Source organism: Plecotus auritus (genome assembly GCF_963455305.1).
Source record: "Plecotus auritus genome assembly, chromosome: 6".
NCBI lineage: Eukaryota > Metazoa > Chordata > Mammalia > Chiroptera > Vespertilionidae > Plecotus > Plecotus auritus.
The window spans coordinates 155,682,372-155,707,665 of record NC_137773.1 but is presented as its reverse complement, the minus strand read 5'-3'; positions in this window follow the sequence as shown (position 1 = coordinate 155,707,665).

Genomic DNA, 25,294 nt, shown 5'->3' with positions numbered 1-25,294 from the left:
CTTACTACCTTAAAGGTGGGTCCAGATCACATCCAGAGAGAGAGCACCCAGATGGGGTGTATCCAGCTCCTTACATTGAGGAGCTACAGTTGAGAATCTGAAGAGACCCAGGCAGCTATAGTTCATAGTACAGAGTCCCAGAGAGGAAAGAGCGGCCCAGAGATCAGTGCAGATATCTACTGAGTGTCCCTCTTGAGTATTCAACTGAGTACAGACCAGTGCATGCGTGTACACTGATCTGTAACTATCTGAGGCCAGAGAAAAAAATCACCCAAAAGGATGAGTGGATCCCAGTGCCCAGCGAACAATCAGGGGTAATAATAGTGCCTGTACCCATCAGGCAGACTGGAAACTTTAAAACTGACAGGGAATTGAGTGCAGGACTCAGAAGGCTCTTCCTCAGTAGTGGCAAATAATTAGCCCATGACTATTCACTACATGGGTTCTGCCTAGCAATTAAAAGCACAATCAGATAGGACCAAACTATTTCCAAGTAACTGAACTCTGTCCCAGAAAAAAAGCTCAAGAGTATTTATAGGAACACAAAAATATTCAGCATCCCCCATTGTATAATTTACAATGTCTGGCATCCAATCAAAAAGTTCCAGACCCACAAAGAAGCAGGAAAATATGATCCATAATGAGGAGATAAATCAATCAATTGAATCTGATTAAGAACTAACCACAGATGTTAGTTAGCAGAGTAGGACATTAAAATGGTTATTATAATTGTATTCCATATGTTCAAAAAGTTAAGCAAAAACATGGAAGATATAAAAAAAATTCAAGTAAACTTCTTGTGGTGAAAACTACAATGTGTGAGATAAGAAATACACTTTAAGGTTAATAGTAAATTAGACATTATGGAAGAAAAGATTAGTGAACTTGAAGGCATAGCAATAGAAGCAAATGAAACAAAGAGAACTTTAAAATTGACACAGTGTCAAAGAGGTGTGGACAACATCAAGCAGTCTAACATATGAGTAATTGGAGTCACAATGGGGAGATAGGAAAAGTATTTGAAGAAATTATGGATAAAAATTTTTCAAATTTGAGAAAAACTATAAACACATATATGAGAAACTAAGGAAACATAAAGAAAATGATACCAAGTCACAGTATAATCAAATTGATCAATACCAGTGTTAAATGGAAAACCTTAAAAGGAATCAGAGAAAAGGATATGTACAAAGAAAAATAACATTTTTTGTTATGAACAATGCAAGAAAGAAAAACACAGTAAAGCAACATCTTTAAAGTATTGAAAGGAAAAGAATAATCTGCCATTCTAGTATTCTATACCCGAGTGAAGTCTTTCAAACATGAAAACAAAATAGACATTGCAACATATGGAAGCTGAAACAATTTGTCACCTTCTTTGAGAAGGTCATAAAAATTGATAAATCTCTATACTTATAAAGGAAAAGAGAAAATACAAACTCTTAACATCATAAATGAGAGATGACATCACTACAGACTACCCCAACTTTCAGCAACCATTACCCCAATCAGTCAGCAGCTGTTGAGGGTGGCTGTTGCAATTTCTTAAAATAAGCCAAAAATGAATTTTACCAAATCAATGGACTCTTCCTTTCATTAATGATTTATCTGTAGCATGTGATGCTGTTTGATAACATTTTATCCATAGTAGAACTTCTTTCAAAATTGGAATCAATCTTCTCATACCTTGCTATGGTTTTAGCAACTAAGTTCATAGACACAGACAACAATGTGATGATTGCGGGGGCATGGGGGGGGGGGACATGGTGGGAGAGGGTAAAAGGGGGATAAATGGTAATGGGGAAAAATTTTTTTAAATAAACAACAAAAAAAATCATTGTTATGATTTCAACAATTTTCATAGAATCTTCACTGGGAGTAGATTCCATCTCAAAAAAAAAAAATTTCTTTGCTCATCATAAGAAGCAACCTTTCATCCATTTAAATTTTCTCATTAGATTTCAGCAATTAAGTTACATCTTCAGGTTTCACTTCTAATTTCATCGCCTTTGCTATTTCCACCACATCGGCAATTATTTCCTCCATTGAAGTCTTGAACACTCATCCATGAGAGTTGGAATCAACTTTAAAAATCCTGTTACTGTTGATATTTTGGCCTCTCCCCATGAATCATAAATGTTCTTAGTGGCACCTAGAACAAAGAATTCTGGTGAATTCTTTCCAGAAGGTCTTCAATTTACTTTGCCCAGTAAATACATCAGAGGAATCACTATGGCAGATATAGCCTTAAAAATGTATTTCTTAAATAATAACACTTGAAGTCAAAATTATTTTTCGATCCATGGGCTGCATAAAGGATGCTGTGTTAATAGGTATATTAAAAAAACACATTAATCTCACTGTGCATCTCCATCAGAGCCTTTGTAGTGACCAGGCGCATTGTCAATGAGCAGGAATATTTTGAAAGAAATCTTTTTTTCTGAGCAGTATTCTCAGCAGTGGGCTTAAATATTCAGTAAACAATACTGTAAACAGATGAGCTGTCATCAGGTTTTGTTTTTCTATTTATAGAGTACAGGCAGAGTGGATTTAGCATAATTCTTAAGGGCCCTAGGATTTTCTGAATGGCAAATAAATATTGGCTTACCTTAAAGTCACCAGCTATATTAGCCCCTAACAAGAGAGTCAGCCTGTCCTTCGAAGCTTTGAGGCCAGCATTGACTTCTCTCTAGCTATGAAAGTCGTAAATGGCATCTTTTTCCAATACAAGGCTGTTTCATCTGCATTGAAAATCTGTTGTTTAGTGTAGTCACCTTCATTAATTATTCAGGGGTGGGCAAACTTTTTGACTCGAGGGCCACAATGGGTTCTTAAACTGGACCAGAGGGCCGGAACAAAAGCATGGATGGAGTGTTTGTGTGAACTAATATAAATTCAAAGTAAAGGAGCAGAGGGGAGAGCAAGAGAACCCTCTGCTCTTTTGGCTCCACGGGCCGGATAGAACAGCCGAATGGGCCGGATCCGGCCCGTGGGCTGTAGTTTGCCCACGGCTGGTAGATTTTCTGGGTAACTTGCTGAAGTGTCTTCATCAGCACTTGCTTCACCTTGCACTTTTATGTTATGGAAATGGCTTCTTTCCTTAAAACTCATGAAACAACTTTTGCTAGCTTCAAACTTTTCACCTCTCTCAGCCTCCAAAGAATTGAAGAGACTTGGGAATGTTATGGCTGATTTGATCTATCCAAACTACTTATTTTATATTTCATATAATTGGAAGAATTTCCATAGACTAGCTTCTATGTCTATACATTTCAACTCAGGTATCTCCTCACTACTTACAGATTTCTGGTGCTGGACACTTTAGCACCATTCACATTGTAATAAAACCTCTAATCCTCCAGGTTCTTGTCCCAAACCCAGGTGACTTGGTACAGTTGACAGAATGAATATTGAAAGGCAAAACTACACTGGGGTGGCTAGCAGTACCTTAACTAAATATTGAAGTGTCTATGACCCACATAACTACATCCCTGTTGAACTGCATCACCTTAGTCATCTCTCTTTATATACTTTTTATTGATTTTATTTTGAGAGAGAGAGAGAGGAAGAGAGAAGAGAGAAACATTGATGTGAGAGCAACATCGATCAGCTGCCTCCTGCACACCCCCTACCTGGAATCAAGCCCGTAACCAGGGCATATGTCCTGACCAGGAATCAAACCAGCAACCGCTCTGTGCATAGGATGATGCCCAACCAACCAAGCCACACTGGCCAGGCCCCCTTAGTCAGCTCTTTAACATTTCTATAGTCATTGCAATGCTATCCAACCCAAACAGAATATAATGAGGCAATGAGTATGAAAGGGGAGAATAGACAGGCATCTTAACCAATTACAATAAAAATATATAGCTTTTGAAAATGTTGGAAAATCTTAAAACAGTATGAACACAGCCGAAACCGGTTTGGCTCAGTGGATAGAGCGTCAGCCTGCGGACTGAAGGGTCCTGGGTTCGATTCCGGTCAAGGGCATGTACCTTAGTTGCGGGCACCTCCCCAGTGGGAGGTGTGCAGGAGGCAGCTGATCGATGTTTCTCTCTGATCGATGTTTCTAGCTCTCTATCCCTCTCCCTTCCTCTCTGTAAAATATCAATAAAATATATTAAAAAAAACACAAAAAAAAACAGTATGAACACATTGCTAGAGTTTCTCTCACAGAAAAAGTTTTAGTTTTCCAGTGAAATGACCTTTGAAATAAGCCATGATTACTTCTTCCTACACCTTCCCATTTTCTCTGTACTGATTTCTTTCTCCTTTCACAGCCATTCCCAGCTTCTTTTAGTTTCTTAATCGAGGGTTGATGGTTGGCATTTGGCTTTATATGTGATCCATATAACACCTTGAGAACTATAGCTATATATTCTTAGCACATATAGGGAAAAGGACTGAAGGTAATTTCTGCAAAATGAGGAATTATCATGATAAGGGGAAATACACTTTGCTTAAGATATATTAACATATTACCTCAGAGAAGAAACTAACATGTACATACCTTTTTGTTTAATTAAGTATATGTACATAATTTGATAATTTTGCTTCTCAAACATAAACCCATACCCCAGGCTTTATTATTTCTATGGAATTAAAATTTCAATTAACTAGACTTATCAGAGAATAGCATCATTTAATGTTTTTTTGCCTAATTGAAAATAATTAAAACAAAACTTTTTTTTCCATTCTGTATTGTTCAGAATCTTTGTAAATTGTAAGTGGACAACTTTTCTCACTTAGTGAAATAGCCTAAATGTAATTGAATTAGATTAACTAGGTTGCTGAATTTTTTTCAGGAATGTGACTCTGGAAGTGGGTGTGCAAGATGAAGGGTTCTTAATGAAAGCACATTCCATGGGGAGTACCTGTGTCACTTGGAACTCTTTATGGTGAAAGTGGCACAAAACCTATAAAGTTGCTCAAGTTACAAAATAGTAACTCGAGCAAATAAGTTTGCAGTTAAGTCCAGAAACTTCAGGTGAGGTTTGATCTAGGTGTTCAATGGTTGTCAGTATGAACTTAAATTTCCTCTTATTTTATTTTTCTTTCCTTTCCTTATTTTCTTTTTCTTTCCTTTTCTTCCCTTCCCTTTCTCCTTCTTTCCTTCCTTCCTTTCTTCTTTCCTTCCTTCCTTCCTTTCACAGCCCCCCCCGCCCCCCTGTCCAAGGTTGCGGGTGTGAACCAGCTGTATTCAAAATAAACTCATACATGTGCATAGCATGGCAGGCTGGGTTTGCATCTTTCTAGCATTTCTTTTTTCTTTCTAAGTTTACAGGATTTCACTTCAGTGCTCAATAGCCCTTAAAGCCAGGGAGCACTTTCTTTAGTTCAACCTAAAATCCTTCTGCTATAGTAGCAAGGTTTCTAATCTACTCTGTAGATATCTGAGCACATCTGGTTAATCTAGTCCATGATAAAACCTTTCAGATACCTGAACATCATTAATAGATTTCCTCTCCTCTCCTGGCCATGAAATTATTTCTCTCATTTGCTGTAATATTTCTTGGTTAAAAACTATCATCTTTGTCTTTCTAATTTACTCTATCCCAATATTCCAATCCTTTCCTGAATGGAACCCTCACTTTGATGATGGCATATAACCAAAGGAAATATTGGAATATAGTAAGAGGAGAGAAAAGTTAGGAATGTAATAAGAGGAGAAGAAGAATAAGGACTAGAATAAGTGACCAGAAGGAATATAGTAAGAGGAGCGAACGTGACTGTAGGCATGGCATTTAGATGGAGCAGGATTTGGGGACTGGCTCTGTGACTTACCTTTTCTGAACACCCTTAAAAATTACTTGACACTTCGGTTCCTTCATATGTAAAATGGAGATCATTCATGGGGTATTGTGAAAACTAAATAATATATACTGCATGGAAGAAAATCTTTCCTGGCACTAGCAACAGCTCAATAAATGTTTACAAGGATGTGGCAGACACTGCGGAGCCCACCCAAATCTTGTTGAATTCCTTTGACCATTTCTGTGCATTCTTTTTTGCTCTTGGCTTCTGCTTCCAATAACCCTCACATATGACTGTCCTTTAGAGGTTTGCCTTAGGGCTGTCGGAGCAGAAATACCTGGGAGTTTACATCGCCCTGGGCTGGGCCTCAGCAGTGACCGATGGTGCAAGAGTAAGAAGCCTCGCCTCCTCCCAGCTGCCGGGTGGTGGACAACTCAACCTCACCTCCAGGGTTCCCTTGTAAGAAGGGGCTAAAGCTCCTGTTATGGGTCTTGGCCTGAAACAGCACATGTTGCTTGACTTCTTCGCTTTTCCTGTCCTGATTCCTCCACTTTCTCACCAGGTTCTCCTGGGAGCACTTCCTTCATAAATCATTTGTACACAAATGCTCATCTTAGGATCTGCCTCTGGGGACCTGACCTAAGACATTTACCAATATAATTATCGTGCTCACTTCCTCATAGTTCAAGTGTTTCGAATACCTCAGTTCAAGAAGATAATACTGAATTTTGCTCAGGTAGATACACGTTCGGGAAAAAATATTTCCAAACAGGGCAACTTCTGTAATGCATCACACTACAGATAAACTGTAAGAGCGCACAGTGAATAATTTAGGTAATTATCAGAAGTAAAGGAAGTTTTAAATAGGTGGCATGGGCATTTCCGAAATAATTCAATATTGTTGCTTTGCCATTCCTCACTTGTTTCTGTCCTACTGGAGCCCACAAGGAACAAAACACTTCCCAGCCACGGACGCAATTCTGCTCTGTCTAATCTCCCCTCTTCCCTTGTAAGAGACCACATCTAGAGGCAGGGTCTTGGGAAGTCCGAATGAGGCCTCTTAACTTGAGTCACCCTGGAGAAGGAGACATGAGAATTAAGCACCTAAGGGAAAAACACAAACCCTAGAATTGGAGAGGAAAGACAAGAGTTTGAATTCTTACAGAGACAGATTCAGGGCAAAAACAATGAAGAACACTCAAAAAGCATCCAGAGTAATTGCCAGCCAGGTCCTTGAGGCATTGCATAGGGAATGTGGGTGTATGTCAAGATGGCTTAGAAGTCCACATGCAGAGATTTTAGAGCTGAAGACCACCAAGGATGGGAGTTCACTTTATCTCACTATCCAGCCACCACTCCTGAGGGGGAATTTAAAGGACATAAAGTAAGTAATGAAAGATGGGCCATCTCTCATTTGTTTCTCCTCCCTTCATTGTGCCCAACTTCTGGATTAGTCAACAATTAATAAATCTGCTGTCCCAAGTTTAAGGGGAAATCAAATGACCAACAAGAATCAGCATGTTTCATGTTTCTCTCTGCCCGGGGGAGGCAAGGGGGACAGGCAGTGCCATGCCTACACTCTACTGCATGAGCTTTCAGAGGCTGTCTTTCAGTAAGTTGTAGCTGCCAAAAATGCAAACCCAAGTATGTGAAGCAATACCATCACTACTTTTCATATGCATTTGCCCTTCCTGGGTTGCAAGGGGCAGAAGTGTACATGTTTTCCATTTTAACACTAATCTGATCATACCCTTCTAGCTCTCTTCTCTTTTACCAATTTTCACTCCAATCAGACTGATTTTGAGGCTTTCTAAAAATCAACATGATATGCTGTTGTTTCAGCCAAGATTACCCTCCACTCTGTAGCATAATTAGACTTCCTACCAAGTCGACTCACCCAACTGCAACCCCATCCATTTTTTAATTGGATTTTTACATTTAAATCGATAACTATAGAAAGGATTTCTAACCACTTACATTAGGCCAGTTTTGTTTGTTTCCAAAAAATGAGGAGCTCTTGCTCCTGCCAAGGCCATGGCATGATAAATACATTGAAAAAGCAGAGTGTGCACACACATACACAGATTTTCTCCAAGGCCTCTTTTCCAGGTTGTCATGGTTTCTTTTGATGCCTATTACCTATGGTGATCCTATTTGGATGATGTTTTATTTTGTGTTTTTTTTTGCCTATTTGTTTATTTTAAAAATTACAGCATTTCCCTGCCTCAGTCTATAGGGTAGGGCTCTTAAGAAATACAGAGCGCCATGGCTCAGTTGGTTAGAGAGCTGACCTGGTGCACTAGGATGTAGTTGGTCAGGACGTGTGCAGGAATCAACCAATGAATGCATGGATGGATGGAAAAACAAGTTGATGTTTTTCTTCCTTCCTCCCTATATATAAAATCAATAGATAAAAATTAAAAAAAAAGAAATTTAGAACTCTCTTCTTTAATCTCCTGTTCTCTCATTCCAGTTTGCTTTTGAGCAAGTTGTTTACATCTGAACCCATTTTCTTACTTAATCCATAGAGATTGATGAGATGCCTTGGATTATTAGACCTTGAGCCTAACAGAATTAAGTTCTTCCAGAGTCAATGGTGAAATCTATATAGTTAAATGCAATGCTAAATCCCATCCAAAGATTCTCATCTTATGTGTCAGCAACATTTGACACAATCAATCACTGTCTCTGTCTTGAAACATGTTCTTCGCTTGGCTTCTAGGACATTGTACTCTTTTGACCATTCCTTCTCAGCTTCATTAGATTGTTTCTCCTTATCTCTCTGAACCCTAAGAATTAATCCACAGACCTCTTTTCTAAGAAGTGACTTAAGTGATCTCATCCAGTCTCATGGCTTTAAATATCATCTACATGCTGATGATCCTCAAATTTATGTCTCCAACTTGGGCCTCGCTCTCTCAACTCCAGACTCATATATCCAAGGGCTTACTTGATAACTTCACTTAGATATCTAGTAGACATAACATTCTTAACATCTCCCAAATCAAGATCTTTATACACACACACACACACACACACGCGCGCGCGCGCGCGCGCGCGCACACACACACACACACACACACACACACACCACCTTCCTTCTCTAAATTTTCCCATCTTAAATAATTGAATCTCCATTCTACCAGTTATTCATGTCAATATCCAGGTGGCATCCATAACTCTATTCTTACCCTAAGAGCCATCATCAAATTCTGTTGTCTCTACCTTTGAAATGTAGTCAGAACAACACCACCCTGATCCAGTCCTGTCTAAATTTCAGTAACTTCCCAACTGATCTCCATCTTCCCTGTCCCCTCTTCTATCTATTCTCAGGCAACATAACATCCAGAGTGATCCTTTTAAAAGGTAAATATGATCATCTTTGTCTTCAGCATAAAACCCTCCAATGGGTTTAAAAGCAAAAGCCAATGTCCTTTCTATGATTTACAAGGATCTACATGGTCTGGTCCTCCTTATCTCTGTGGTATCATCTCCTAGAACTAACGTCTTCATTTACTCCCTATTAGTAATCACAACTGCTTTGTTTTTCCCCACAAAAATGGGAAGCATGGACCTGGCCAGGTAGCTCAGTTAGTTAGGACAGTGGTCGGCGAACTGCGGCTCGCGAGCCACATGCAGCTCTTTGGACCCTTGAGTGTGGCTCTTCCACAAAATACCACGGCCTGGGCGAGTCTATTTTGAAGAAATTTAAGTTTTAAAAATTCGGCTCTCAAAAGAAATTTCAATCATTGTACTGTTGATATTTGGCTCTGTTGACTAATGAGTTTGCCGACCACTGAGTTAGGACATCATCACGATACACCAAGGTTGTGGGTTTGATCTCTGGTCAGGGCATGTAAAAGAAGCAAACAATGAATGCATAAATAAGTGGAACAACAAATCAATCTCTCTCTCTCTCTCTCTCTATCTCCCCCTCTCAAATCAAGAAAAATATTGTCAGGCATCCCCAGCCCCATGGCCTTTGCACTTGCTCTTCCCTCTGCCTCGATTATTCTCCACCAGATATCTGCATGGCTAGTTTTCCCATTTTCTTCAGGTCTTTACTTAAAATCATCTTCTCAGTGAGGCTGATCTTCCCTACTCTGTCTAAAATCTCCCCTCCTTTGTTCATTATTAGCCCTTATCACTATCAAAAATGTCATTTACTTTATATATTTAATTTATTATCTTTTTTGATCCATGAAAGCAGACATTTTTTCTATTTTGTTCATTACTAAATTCCCAGCTCCTAGTGCTGGAAACATAGTAGGTGCTCAATAGATATCTGTTGAGTGAATTATGGTCAGTAAATACAGAGATAGTTTTATCTAACTCATCTCACCCCAAATTAAAAAAAAAGATAGAGTAAGAGCTGCTGTCCTTTGTTTTCCTGATTTTTACAGTTCTCTTTGCCAACTCTTTTGTTGCCTTCTTTTTTGTTGTTATTATTTTTTAAAATTTGAAGATACATAGCATGGATTCTACACCTGAAAGCAACAGAAAATTAGTGAAGGAGTAAAGAAATACCTGCCATTTTATTACACCAATGAGACCAATTGAGATAACTTTTTCAGAATTGTGGCAAATCTTTCAATGTTGTTTGTTTGTTTGTTTGTTTGTTTGTTTGTCTGTTTATCTTTCTGTGTCTCTGATTCTATCATACCTAAGGCCAGGGGCACCTTACCTTCCCATATTGTATCACCTGCAGGCATGAAAATACCTATAGGCACTTGCGTGTGTGTTATTTGTTCATTTGGGGATTTGGGATGTTACTATTAGGGTGTAGAAGATTGGTTTCATACAGGGAGTTATGTAGCATCTTCGGGGGATCTGAGACCTCGAAAACAGCAGTCCTACTCGAGGAAGGCCATGCTACCAGGGAGCTCAGTTATCAATCAATGTACCACAAAAATTAAACCAGCTCTTATAACAGCAGTTGAAGCACTGTGGGCAATGAATTCTTAGGGGGTGGCAAAGCAGATGAAATCCAGTCATCACATTTTACAACAGATCTGCTGCTTGATAAAGTACAACTGGAGAGCAGACTGTTAGCAATAAGGCCATTTCTAAGAATAAAATGAGAGTTTGTAAAAGATCCATTTGAATTATTAACTCCAAAAAGTGGCTAGAGAAGAAAATGGTTGCTAGTATCACTGGCTTTTCCCCTCACGTGTATGATTAGAACAAAGGGAGGCACAGAAGAGCCGAGGAAAGAAGTAAAAGCAAATTTTCCTCCAACATAAGGAGGCACATTTTCACGCAGTGCCTCATCGATACATGGAGAGGCCACCTACCAGGTAAAGAAAAACACTGCGGCCATTGCGAAAGCAAGCAGATGCCAGAGCAGGAGAAAACGACACTCATGTTTACCAAACACCATCTCTTTTTTTGCTTGCAAAAGCATTCCTTTAATACCAAGTGGACACATCTGGCCTTTACTTTACTTCGCACCCTGTGGGTTTCCACTCCCCGCTCCCAGGCACCCCAATGCAGATTCAATTTAAAACCTGAGCCATATCGGAGGTCACAAGGACATAGCCAAGGTGACCATGAATATCTTCCCTCTTGTTCTGACTTTACAAATGAAGGATGAATGGATAAGGAAAGACAATATTCGTGTTTTCCAGTTCAATACTTTTCACCACATGAAGATGAGTTTTAAAATCTTCCATCCGAAACAAACAAGAAAACAAGTTAAACAGGTGACGATGGTCAATGTTCTCCTTTGCTTTTATGAGCATGTTTTCTCCATGTTGTATGGACACACACAGAAGCATTCTGACTCCAGGAAATAAAGAAGCTTCATTATGGAATCAAGTCCAGTGGAGTATCATAGATACTGAAGATCCTGGGAGAGCATTTGGCCTTTTGCTCTTCAGAAATTTGCTCTCAAGGCCCTTCCAAGTCTTCCTTTTTAAATCCTTTCAGTAGAAAATCCCTAAATTTTCTTTAAAGAATATCCAGTATGACCTTTCCAAACATGTGGGTCCCATTGACCATAAATATTATTAATAGGTAATGCCAGTGTTTCCTGATTCTTCATTATTAAAGATACATTCCTTTGTTATATAAAAGTAAGTGAATGTCAGATAACTTCGATATTTACAACCATTAAGGATTTAATTGTCCTCTTTAAAAGCAAGAGAATAGCATTTACACCTCAAGTATTGTAAGTCTGATCAGGGCACTTCAAGAAAGACAATAAAAGACCAAGATAAGAAGAAAAGATGCTAGGATCAGTTTAGTCTAAAAATCTGAAGGGTGGACGGAATATTTTCAAAGGTTACAAAATCACCATGTGCAAATATAAACTCATTTACCAAATTCTGGAATAACAGTACTTGAAAGTAGTTTGGAGTTGCATTATTGCATTGTTTGTTGTTGTTGGATTTTTTTTCAGTACATTTTGCACATTACAGGGTCCATATAGATTTAGAAATCCAGTTTTTAAAAATGAAGTCATATATATGATCCAAAAAAAATGTGGGTAGATTTTGTTTGTATATATTTACTTTGTTCAAGGCACTGTCCCAAGCACTTAAAAAAAAAAAAAGTTAAGCCCTAACCGGTTTGGCTCAGTGGATAGAGCCTGGGCCTACGGACTGAAGGGTCCCAGGTTCGATTCTGGTCAAGGGCATGTACCTTGGTTGCGGGCACATCCCCGGTGGGGGGGGGGGGGGGGGTGGGAGGCAGCTGATCGATGTTTCTAACTCTCTATTCCTCTCCCTTCCTCTCTGTAAAAAATCAATAAAATACATATTTTAAAAAAAAGTTAACTCATTAATCCCCACAAAAGTTTAGTGAGGTAAATTTATATATATATATATATATATATATATATATATATATATACACACATATATATATATATAAATTTACCTCACTGAGATATATATATTTATCTCTGATATATATATATATATATATATATATATATATATATATACAATTTCCTCTCTGAGATATATATATATATATATTTATATAAATATATAAATATATATATATATATCTCAGAGAGGAAGGGAGAGGGAGAGATAGAAACATCAATGATGAGAGACAATCATTGATTGGTTGCCTCCTGCACACCCTACACTGGGATCAAGCCCACTATTCGGGCATATGCCCTGACTGGGAATCGAACCATGACGTCCTGGTTCAAAGGTCGCTGTTCAACCACTGAGCAACACCAGCCAGGCAAGGTAAGTATTCTTAATATCTTCATTTGTCAGATGGAAACTGAGGCTCAGACAGGGTAAGTAACCTTCTTGACATCACACAGCTGTAGGTGGTAGAGTCTGGCTCCAGGGTCTGTGTTCATAACTACTCCACCTCTCATTCAATACTCCACCTCTCATTCAAATGTTCAGTGAGTACCAGGTGCAAGGAGCTATACTAAAGTAAATTAAAATTGTCTTTTTCCCAAAATGTCTACAGATGAAGAAGAGAGATGAGATGTGGACACAAATGCCTATATCCTAAGGTAACATGTGACAAGCTATCTAACAGACACCTGGAATATATAAAGCAACTCCATCATCCCTACAGGTGGTTCAAGGAAAATGGGGCATAGGAGAAGAGAAGGTTTTAGGAGGAAGAGACCAACAATTATGAAGAGGATAATTACAGAGTAAGTCTATAGTAAATACCATTCAAATGTCAAAGAGAGAGAGAGAGAAAGAGAGAGAGTTTCTCATGGGAGAAAAATCAATTCTTACAAAATGCTGGCATTTTTCCATTTCAATACATGTAGACTTAATAAGACCAGGTCCCTTCGAGCAAAAATTGGCTTTTGCCATTTTTCCCCACTCAGTTAGCAAAGAAACTGATCAAGTATTTACATATTTAAAAAATACAATTTAACTACTATACAACCATGAAAATGACTAAAACTAAAAACGAAAGATTGACAATACTGATAATGCCAATTGTTGCCAAGAATAAGGAGCAAATGAGACCCTCATAAATTGTAGGTGGGAATGTAAAATGGTACGACTTCAACCAGTTTCTTATAAAACTATGTATGCACTACTCTATAACTCAGCAATTCTATCCTTAGGTGTTTACCTGAAAGCAATAAAAACAGATGTCCACAAAAAGGCTTGCACAAGAAACACAACATAGATGAATCTCAAAAACATTATGCTGAGTAAACACGACCAAATACGAAAAACTACATGCTGTATGACTCCTTTCATATGAAGTTCTAGACTTGGAGAAACAATGACTTAGTGGAATCAAATCAAAACCATGGTTGGCTCTGGGAGGGTCAGTGCAGGGATTACTGGGAACTTGAGGGAACTTCCTGGATGACGGTGATGTTCTTTATCTTGATTGGTGTTTGGGTGACACGGGTACATGCAATTGTCAAAACTCTTTCAATGATCACTTAAGATTTATATATTCCATTGCATATAAATTTTATCCTGAGAGTTCTAAAAGAAGTGTAAAGGATATTGAATTCTAGTTAAAGCTATGCATGATGTAGTATTTAGAAGTAAAATGTCTTCGTGTTTGCTATTTACTTGAAATGTATCAGAAGTAAGATGGACTGATGGCTTCATAAATAGATATGTGGTCAAGCAAATACATTAAATGTTAATTACAGAATCAAGCTGAGAGATCTATGAGAGTTCACTGTAATATTATTTTAACTTTTCTGTATGTTTGAAATTTTTCATGATAAAACATTGGAAAAGTACAACTCAAGAATACATTAATACACATTTTTTTAAATGTTTGAAGATTTGAATTCCCTACAAATTAAAGGTACTTTGCAGTGAGGAAAGCTTAGTTTTTTGTTTTTTAAACTACCCTCTTTTCTTGAAGAATAAAAGGAAACAACTAGGAATGTAACACCACTACACAGCATGAATAAAGGACCCCAGTTTTATGGCATAAGACATATGTCTTATGTGTTTTAGATAATTTGACTGTAGACTTCAGATGGAGTTTTAATTTAAAAAAAACAAAACTGGAGTGGATAAACTAAGGATATTGGAATATAAGTGTGGTCTCCGGAGCCCTGAGAACTTGTTAAAGCCATTTTTTGCTAGTTGTGCAAAAAATTTGGAAAAGATTTTAAGTGCACAGTGAAGAGGGAAGAAACTATATAATAATTCTACCACCAAAAGTAAATCACTGTTAATAGTTTGAGAAACTTATTCCTAATCATTTCTTTGGTCCACATTTTTAAGAGTTAAAATGGTAAATATAATATTTCCATATAGTATAAATATGTTTCATGTGAAAAAAAATGTTTATAAATAATGTTAAGATCAACATGATGTTATTTTAAATGGGTATGTCATATTTTACTATGGAAATGTGGGCATATAGGTTGTTTTAATTTTATTTTGCTATGCTAAATAATGTTGAAAAAGAACATCTAGGCAAAAATACATTACATATTATTATTTTTAGGACAAATAATTTCTGGAAATGTGTATTTATCAGAGCATTGTAGCTAGCCGATGGGTTAAAAATAGTCCCCATGGCCCTAACCGGTTTGGCTCAGTGGATAGAGCGTCGGCCCGCGGACTCAAGGGTCCCAGGTTCGATTCTGGTCAAGGGCATGTACCTTGGTTGCAGGCACATACTCAGTGGGGAGTGTGCAGGAGGCAGCTAGTCGATGTTTCTCTCTCATCGATGTTTCTAACTCTCTATCTCTCTCCCTTCCTCTCTGTAAAAAATCAATAAAAATATTTTTTAAAAAAATAGTCCCCACGGGCTCTCAACAAAGTGTCTTTATTGCTACAGACAGCTTAATGAGATGATGATATTCAATACAAGTTTAACCCCATCCCATGGTTTGTCAGCATTCCAGCAGCCCATGGGAAGAGACCTGAACCCTGTGTATACCTGCAATTCATGCAAACACAGACGAAAGCACCTGGCAGGGGTGGGCTGGGAGATAGGAGGTGATGAACTCAGTTTGAAAGCATTCCTTTCTTCCCCAAAAAGGGAGGAATGGAAATACTCTGAAGTGAGGCAGGAGCCTAGCTCTGGGAGATGCAGGAGCCAGTGAGCGAAGCTGTGCAGAGTTGCTCTTCTCACAGTAGGAGGTTGTGCTCAAACCTCTCCCAGGCTGGGGCACCTGGTGGGATCCTGGAAAGACCAGCTTCTTATCATAAAAGGATAAAGAAATTGTCATGTCAACAGGGGAATTGATAAACCACTGGCAAAGGCCCTCTTTAAAAGCCGTAGAATAAGCCAGTCAGAGAAAGACAAGCATCCCGTGATCTCACTCATATGTGGAATCTAATGAACAAAATAAACTGATGAACACCATAGATCCAGAGACATAGAACCATGAACATACTGATGAATTTCAAAGGGAAGGTGGATGTGGGAGTAGGGTGGTTAGGGGTGTGTGAGATTAACCGGGGAATTTATATGCACATATGCATAGCCCATGGACACAGACAATAGTGTGGCAAATGCTTGGGAGAGGTGGGTACGGGGAGGAGGGAGTCAATGGGGGGAAAAACAAATGGACATCTGTAATACTTTCAACAATAAAGATAATTTTTTTTAAAAAAAGCAGTGGACATGAGCCCTGGCTGGGTAGTTCAGTTGGTTGGAGGTCATCCCCATTTGCCAGGGTTGTAGGTTCAGTCCCTGGTCAGGGCACATACAAGAAGCAACCAAAAGGCCTGGCCAGTGTGGTTCAGTGGTTGAGCGTCGACCTAGGAACCAGGAAGTCTCAGTTCAATTCCTGATCAGGGCTCATGCCTGGGTTGTGGGCTCGGTCCCCAGCATGGGTGCACAGGAGGCAGTCAATCAGTGATTCTCTCTAATCATTGATGTTTCTATCTCCCTCTCCCTCTCCCTCTCCCTTCCTCTCTGAAATCAATTAAAAAAAAAGAAGCAACTAATGAATGCATAAATGAGTGGAACAACAAATCAACGTTTTTCTCTTTCTCCCTTCCTCTGTCTCTAAAATTAATAAAATTTAAAAATGCTATAGCAGTTGGCATGAGATGATAAGGTATTTCTATTCCACAGGAAGAAAAAGCGTGAGCTATGGATAGACACTCAGAAATGGGGATTCATATAAAAAAATTTAAATTCAATATGTCCTGTAGGCAAGAGGACCTGTTGCAAGGTGAGAAAAGATTTGTATCTCTCTCATTCTCTGCCTCATTAAGTGACTCATATCTGGTAGTGTACTAGAGCCAGCAGACACCAGCTGGAGAGAGCCAATTGGTAAATAAATGTACAGGAATTTTGCAAACCAGTTTGGTAACTTGAAATTGGCTACAATGAGAGTATTTGCAGCAAGGAAATCAGCAAATGCTACATATCAATCTTTTTTTTTTTTCCTTTTCCTAGAGATCTGGTTTACCAACTCATCACAGCTAAAATTCAAAGCAACTTTTCTGGTTTCTTTCCCAAATTCCAGACCCATTATTGCCAACTACATCAGAACATCTCTCATCAAATCCATTAGCTTCAAAAGAGACCTCATCCTATCATTTCCCAGGTATGATCTTCCTAGTGTGATCTGTACTTCTGTTAACATACTATCTTCACAAACACCAAAACTCAACACCTCACAATTGTATTTAACACTTTGCTCAATAATAACATGAAAGGGGAGAATGGAAATAAAGGAGGAGGATAATTATTCCAGTGGTATTGTTTTCTTAACACATTGTTTTCTTATGTCAGCCCTTGTGATGAGTTCTTTCCAAATATCCTCGCAACATCTCTTAAAAGAAGGTATTGTTTCAGTTTATCAAAGGGAAAGTTGAAGTTCAGAGAAGTTATATTACTTACCTAAACTTCCACAGTGAATAAGTTTCAGAACTATGATTTGAATTCAGGCCCTCTGAGTATAAAAGCCACTCTTAAACCCATATGCCTAATCAGCCCGTTAGGACTGCTTTTCATTGCTGATATGAAAATACTGTTTACATACAATGAAATGCAAAGATCTTAAATATATATTCACTGTGTTGACAAATATATACAGTTGTGTCGACTCACACTCCTAGCAAAATATAGGCCATTTTCATCACCACAGAAAGTTTCCTCCTTCTTTGTTCCAGTCAATCCCCCTGGGGAGTAACCACTGTTTTAACTTATTTCATCACAAATGGGTTTTATCTGTTCTAGAACTTCATATGTACATGTACTCTTTTGTGGAAGGTTTCTTTACCTTGGCATTTTGAGTATAATCTCCATTATTTGTGTGTACCAGTATTTTGTGACTTTATGTATGAGTAATATTCTATTGTATGTATAAATCCATATTTGTTTATCCACCCTTTGATTGGTGAACATATGGATGATCGGCTAGTATAAATAAGGAGGCTCTGATCATTCTTGTACAAGTATTTTTGTTGACATATGTCTTAATTTCTTTGGGGTAAAAGCTAAAAGTGTAAGTGCTCATCCATAGGTTAGGTGTATGTTTACCTATATGAGAAACCATCTGACTGATTTCCAAAGTGATTTTGTTATTTTATATTCCAACTAGCAGTATATGATTATTCTAGTTGCTCCACATTCATGTCAACACTTAGTATTGCTAGTTTTGTTTTGTTTTTTAATTTTAGCCATTCTAGTGATAACCATTGGCTTTAGTTTGCATTTCCCTGATGACTTATAAGGTAGACCTAGATGTGAAAGAAGCATAGAAGTATCAAGAGTATATCTTTATGATTTTGGAGTGGGCAAAAATTTCTTTGACAAGACCCAGGAAGCACTAACTTTAAAAGAAAAAAATATATACATATATAGTGTACTATACCAAAATTAAAACCTTAAGAAAATGAATAAGTGAGCCATATACTGGAATAAATGCACATACAAAGGACTTATGCTTAATAAAACAATAGTTTCAGACGAAAACAATTTTTAAAAATCCAATGAAAAATTATGGGCAAAAGATTTGAACAGGAACTTCACAAAGAAGGATAGACAATGGCAAAAAAATGTACATAAGAAAATTCCTCATGGTACTTCACCTCCACCTTTTTTTAGGAGTCAATCTTTTACTATTTTGTACGACAGTTTGTGTATGTATAACTCGTATCCCAGGTTGTAAACCAGAGAGCAGAAAAAACATCTGAGCCATCTTTGTACCCTCAGGGTATGCATAGATGTGGAGACAGGATAAGCTCACCACTCTTTCAAAATGATTGACCAAATGAGTTAACAATGTATATCTCAAGACATGTTAGCTGTCCATTAACATTGTAAGCAAATGAAGCAGTAATATCAGAGCAGTGCCAAGAGAGAGAGGGAAAAAAAAAAACCCAAACAGTAACAAGAGATGTAAGCTTCAGAGGGAAAATAAAGTATTCCCCACAGACAGGTGAAATGGCATTTTAAATGTTAGTGTAAAATATAAAAGGAAATAGGGTTAGCAGAATAAAACGATGAAGATAATGTGAAGCAACGCTTTCCAAAAATAAGACACCTACTCTTCTGCATGGGCAACCCATCTCTGGGTGGGTAGCTTTGCATGTGAAAGCCCAGGGGAAGCTATCAGACCAAAACAGGAAGCTGTGCATGTGCTCTGAGCCGGAAGTCACCAAGACATGCCTCTTGTGTACTCTTATGTGCATCCTGCTTGCCAGAAAACTCAAGTTCCTTGTCAACAATAGACCCAGAACATGCAGATGGCATCATTACTGCATCACAATAGTGTTTTCAGATACAGGGGACACCTTGGAATTCCCATCAATTTATCTCCTAGAGGGCATGTCCTTTCTGCAACAAAACTTGTTTATGGAGGCCCTTGTGAATGACTTGTGTGACACCGGCTCACTTCTATGATTCATGAACAACTTCAATATTTACAGTAACTCTAAAAGGAATTTTCTAGAACTTAGTTGGACGATATTTGTAATTATTTCCAAATAATGTACTCTCTGTTCGAGATGATGACCTCAAGAATCAGATGTTTTCAAGGGGAAAGAATTCCTGTATATATTCCAGTGAACGTATTGCTGTCCCAAATTTCAAACTGATTTGCATAAATCATTCCATTTCCAAGTAAAAGAAAGATTTATTTCCTGATCAGAGCTTTGACACATGAGGGGGAAAAAATTGACCTAAAGAAGCAAGTATTGTTACTTTTCCTTTTGGAGATTCTCAGGAGGGGAAAAAAGCACCTCACTGAGTAAATTAAATTATATTTCATGACTAAAGCAGTGAATAAGAAAATTAGAGGGACACTCTGGGTGGGGCTCAGATGGGTCCTAGAAAAATAAGAAGGAACAGAAATTTTTAAAAAGAGAAAGAAGAGTTAAGGATTTGGAAGACCCTAAAAAATGACATTTCAGAACTGTGTGTGTGTGTGTGTGTGTGTGTGTGTGTGTGTGTGACTGTATGATGCGTGCAGGTGGAGGGAAGTGTATGAGAGTAAGAGAAAAGAAAACCTTAAGTGAAAATTATAGTTTTGTCAGGAAACCCTGGAGAATAAACATATTTATCTCTATTCAAGCAAAACATACCCAGATAATTAGCAGAACTCCTTAAATAATACGAGCTCTCCTGAGATGCCAACTCAGAAGCATTATTCTCCAAGTGAGTAGAGTCATCTACCACACCCACACCCACACCCCCCCACACACACACACATGCACGCACACACACACATCACATTTGAACACCAGACCTGAAGCCACAGTAATAGACATAAAGGAAGAGGAAGGTGGGAACAGACAAATTGCCGAGGACTCTTAAACACGTTGGGTGGACATACAGCCTTCAAACCACTCTCTTGAAGACTCACATCTTATGTTTTCTCAATGGAAAGCTTCTTTAAAAAAGTGCTGTGGCCAGATTTAGGAGAATATCAAAAATAAATAGTTCAAAGTTCTAGGAGGATATCAAGGTAAAGGCAGATTCATTCCAGTTATTACGTTCATATCATGCACATAAACTGACTGACAGTACCTGCTCAATGCACTCTGCTCTCTCGGACAGACCTCTCTCAGGGCAACGCGGGCTTAGATTTTTCAACAAATTTGATGCATTTTGATAAAAGAGATAGATATGTATTTTTTTAGATCTGTCAAATTTTGACATGTTCAAGGAGAGCCTATTATTTAAAGCATTTCCCCAAGTTCCTGTATGTCTAAGTTTCCATTTGGCACTTGGGACTTTTACCAAACGCGGCCTATCAGACTAGCACTCGGTTTCAGAGTCAGTGAATGGGTTCGCTCCACCAGAATGTCAGGCTTCAGCGTGCTATTTTTGTATTTTAATTCAGATGCTTTATGTAACTATCCATTTCTAATTTGAATTTTGCTGGGTGGTTTAAAGCTTTTCAGTTCTTTCACATCTATTCTTTAAGATGCTTAGTTTAGCATCTTTACGATTTCCCGCCAGGGCTTTCTTTGTGCATAATTCTTTGGCACCCCGGGCAGCAGGCTCGGAAACAGTGGCTGGGCTGTCGGTGGCCCCCAAACGCTCCCAAGGAATATGGGCACCTTGGGAGCGTCCTGAAGGATTTGGGGCCTGAGGTAATGTGCGCTGTTTGCTTAGTGAATTAGCACCTCAGAAAAGGACGGTAAAAAGGGTGTTCCTGATGGGATGGGGAGCAAATAGGAAGCCGTCCATCTGCTTCAGCACTATTGGGTGCTCCGTCAGCACTATCCAGATTTTAGACTCTGTTTAAAATGAATAACCTCGGTGTCCGTAGCCTCGGTTTGCAACGTTGGGAGGAAGATGCGATTTAGAGGCTGTCAGCTGGAATCCGGGGTCTGGGAGGAGCTTTTAATGAGAAGGCGGTTTATTTGGTCAGCGATGACCCTAACGCCTGTCTTGTTCTTTGGTGCTCCCCTGCAGGAATGTGGACCCAATTTCTAGGGGCCTGTTGTTATGTAGGGTGTGTTTTTTTTTTTAATGTTGTGCTTTAGCAATAAATCTATAATGACTATTTTAAGGCCTAAATAGATGAAACATAAATGGTCAGGACACCTGCATTCTGGTAGCACTAATAATAGCTTACCAGTTATGCAGTGTTAACCAGGGCGCAGCCCCGGGACAAAGCTATTTACATACATCTAATCCATAGCATAACGCTACAACTAGGGCGCTCTCCTTTCTATGTTACAGATAAAGAGACTGAGCCTTTACACAGCCAAAAAAAATGTATGACTCCTCCGCGTTTGACCATTACACCGTCCTGCCTCTCTGTAATGTACTGACGTGTACTTTGAAAAGATGTAACACTCTATCCATGTCAGGTGGTGTTACTGGGGCTGGTCCAAACGCATCTTAATCTTGCACTATTCTCATTGCTACGCTAAAGGAAGAAATGCCTGAAGGTGGTTTGAATGGCACAGCTCTCCCTGTGAGTCACTGAAGCACGTGCAGTTACACCTTGGGGATGAGGGGCAGTCATACTTCAAATCCAGTGTTTTACGATTTCAAGAACTCAAGATAGGGGCCAATGTCTTCCCAAGATGCTGCTATCTACTGAGCACGGAGAAGGAAAAGCCTTGACACAAAATAGCAAACCAAACAAGTATTTCAAGGCTGGCGAAAGCCTGCCTGGGATGCTTACATTTTTCTGCTGCGGTTGCAAAGAAATCTTTTGCATCCAGAAAGCACTTCAGTTGATTTATCCGCCTGTTTGGAAGACACTTGTGTGAAGGTCTGAAGGAAGAGAGCTTGTCTCTGTGCCACCACCAGTTATAGGCATCGTTTTGCATTATCCATCCTATTATTTCGAAGTGAGATAACCGTGGAAAGTCAAAGGCCAGAACTCTAGCAAAAAACTCAAATAAATGCATAACGATGGCTCAGTCAATGATGGACCACATAGAACACGGTGCTCCCATCTATAATAATAAAAGCATAATATGCTAATTAGACGGATGTCTTCCAGACAAAGCCAGGGCCGGAGGGAAGCCCGGATCCCGGGTGCCTACTGTTGGCCAGAGGGAAGCTGGTGCCAGCAGCCGGGGGAAGGAAGGCCTACTCTTGCACGAATTTCGTGCATCGGACCTCTAGTAAGATTATAATGAAGCTGAAAAATTCCTATCACCTACTGATGTTGTAATGTTCTGATGTCATAGCACAAGTCCTTACTCACGTGTTTGTGGTAATCCTGCTTAGCCAGTTGTGTAAACATGTAGCATATACAATTACTAGTACAGTAATAGGTTTGGGTAAGTACACTATCTGGTATTTACACAACCATAAAATCACCTATTGACACAATTCTCAGAGTGTATCCCATCCTTAAGTAGCATGTGACTGCCCTTCAGTAACACTCCTCAATCCTACGCAGATATGACATCTCAGAGTTTTAAGGGTTATTATTTTCTGATATATCTCTATGAAAAAAAATATGATTTCTCAGACTTCCCTGCAAAAGAAGTACACTTCACTTATTTTTGCTTTTGCTAACAAGTTGATAATTTAGGCAGAAATAAGCAGTTGCAAGTTATCAATAGTTGCTTTGTTAAGCAAACAGATTTAAGCAATTTCTCTCCAGTAAAATATTGCTTTCGTGACATCCATCTTTTAGCTGAAAATGGAATTAATCTGTTGTTGAGGCAACTAAGACGATTTAAATTATCACTGTGAATTTGGTCTCAGACATCGATTAGGGGAATTATTTTGTTGATCTGAATGGATTCTTGAATTTGCAAGAATTTCCTCTCTCTCTCCATCCCCCTCCCCTTTCTCTCTCTTTCTTTTCACCCCCCTACCCCCACCTGCCTCAATTTTACAAAAATCCTCAGCCCAGAGCTGATATAGTAAGTGTCTATTAAGGCATTCAAATATCTACCTGCTGTGCCATCCTCAGTAAGCTTGGGAGCAGGCACAGCAAACGCCCTCTGCCAGTGGAGCTGGGCTGTCAATACATCCTTCTTGGTAGGTAAGCTACCTGGGATCACACACCTTCAGAGGGGAGCAGAAGGGGTGTGTTTGGGTGAGAAAGGTGAATAAGCAAACTTGGTGACCGTCCAAGCCAAGGGGAGCTCAAGAGCTGGATCTGGAAAATCAGACAGAGCTAAGGTACATAACTGACTTCCACTCATTTTTATTTTTAAATTTTTATTTAAAAGCTTAATGGAGAAACTGTCCGTGGCAGCCCCTTTCAGCGTTATTTCTCTCAGCTCTAAGGAAGCTTAATTTATTGTGGCATACAGTTCTACCTTGTTTTGTGTTATTACCAGTTTACCTCATTTTGTTTTAAATTGTGCTCTGCTTTGTTCTGAAGGGGAGACCTTGAAAATTTAGCGTCCCCTCCCCACCAAGAACCGTGTGATAGAGAATCCATAGTAAGTTTTGTTACTTCTACCAGCCTATATCTAGTTACAGTTTGAAAAATCACAGCATTCTATGTACATTGTTATTCCTGGGTTAATGAGAAAAGGGATTGGACCAATTAATATACACTTCTTGGCCTTTAAAATAAGGTGAGAAAGTTCTTTAAAGATTTCTGACAGAAATAGCTAAAACATAGTGTGTGTGTGTGTGTGTGTGTGTGTGTGTGTACACACCCACACATACACAAATATATACACATCCCTTAGGCTTGAGTTAGAAGCCAGAATGAGAGTTGAAAATTAAAACTAATAGGCAAAATCTCAAAAGACTAAGTTTTGTTCTCAGTTTGAATCTTAAAGAAGAGTTGAGTGGTTCATATTCTATCTAAAATGGTTTGTTCATAAATAATGAATGTGAGAAAGGCAGAATGCCTAAAATCCCTTTACATTTGAAGAGGAAATTTATGATCCCTTCAAAATTTTAAATCATTTTAGACTGTGTAAAAAAGAATACCTTAGGTATTATTCTTGTCCTCAGTTCTACTCTGGCAACTTGCTAGAATCATATTCCATACAGGGCAGATTGAATCAAACTCAGCACTGTTGACATTTTGGCTGGGAGAAACATTAAAAATCATTCCTGCCCCTCAGTTGTTCAGTTATGAGTCCAGGAGTTCTCAGGATATATTTTTACTAATAGCAAAGGGATTAATATACTGTCTATAGAGGTAAAGACCTCATGGGCAAAAACTGTATTGAGGAACAGTAATCATGGTGTTTTTTTAAAATCAGAAATAAAAAGTAACTCTAGACATTCTGGTGGCACAATACAATGTTTATGGCATTTGAAAGGAGATGTATCGCAGAAATAATTTAAATAGTGCCTATCATAAACACCAAAATGCCAAAAGAAAATCTGTAGGCAAATGTAACCTTGAGAGGTATAAATCAGTAAAGAATAAAAATTTTCTGTAAGACAAATTGAAATGTGTCAGGGAGAAATAAATGCAGCGAGCTCCTGATAAAACTGAGCTTTAGATTTCTGAAAGTAGCGAGCGTATGTGCAAAAAGTATATTCCATAATCTTTAGAAGGAGTTTTGAAATTATAAAACTGAGACTGCCAGACTACAATTCTGAACTGTAGATAATTTTTTTAAAGCTCAGTGGATTAAGTCAAACTCATACTACTGGATCTCACTTATTTTTGGCCCTAAATGGTTGACCCAGGGCCAAAGTGGGTGAAAGATCTACATGAGGGGTTCACAAACTCTAGGGGGCATCAAAACTCCCATAG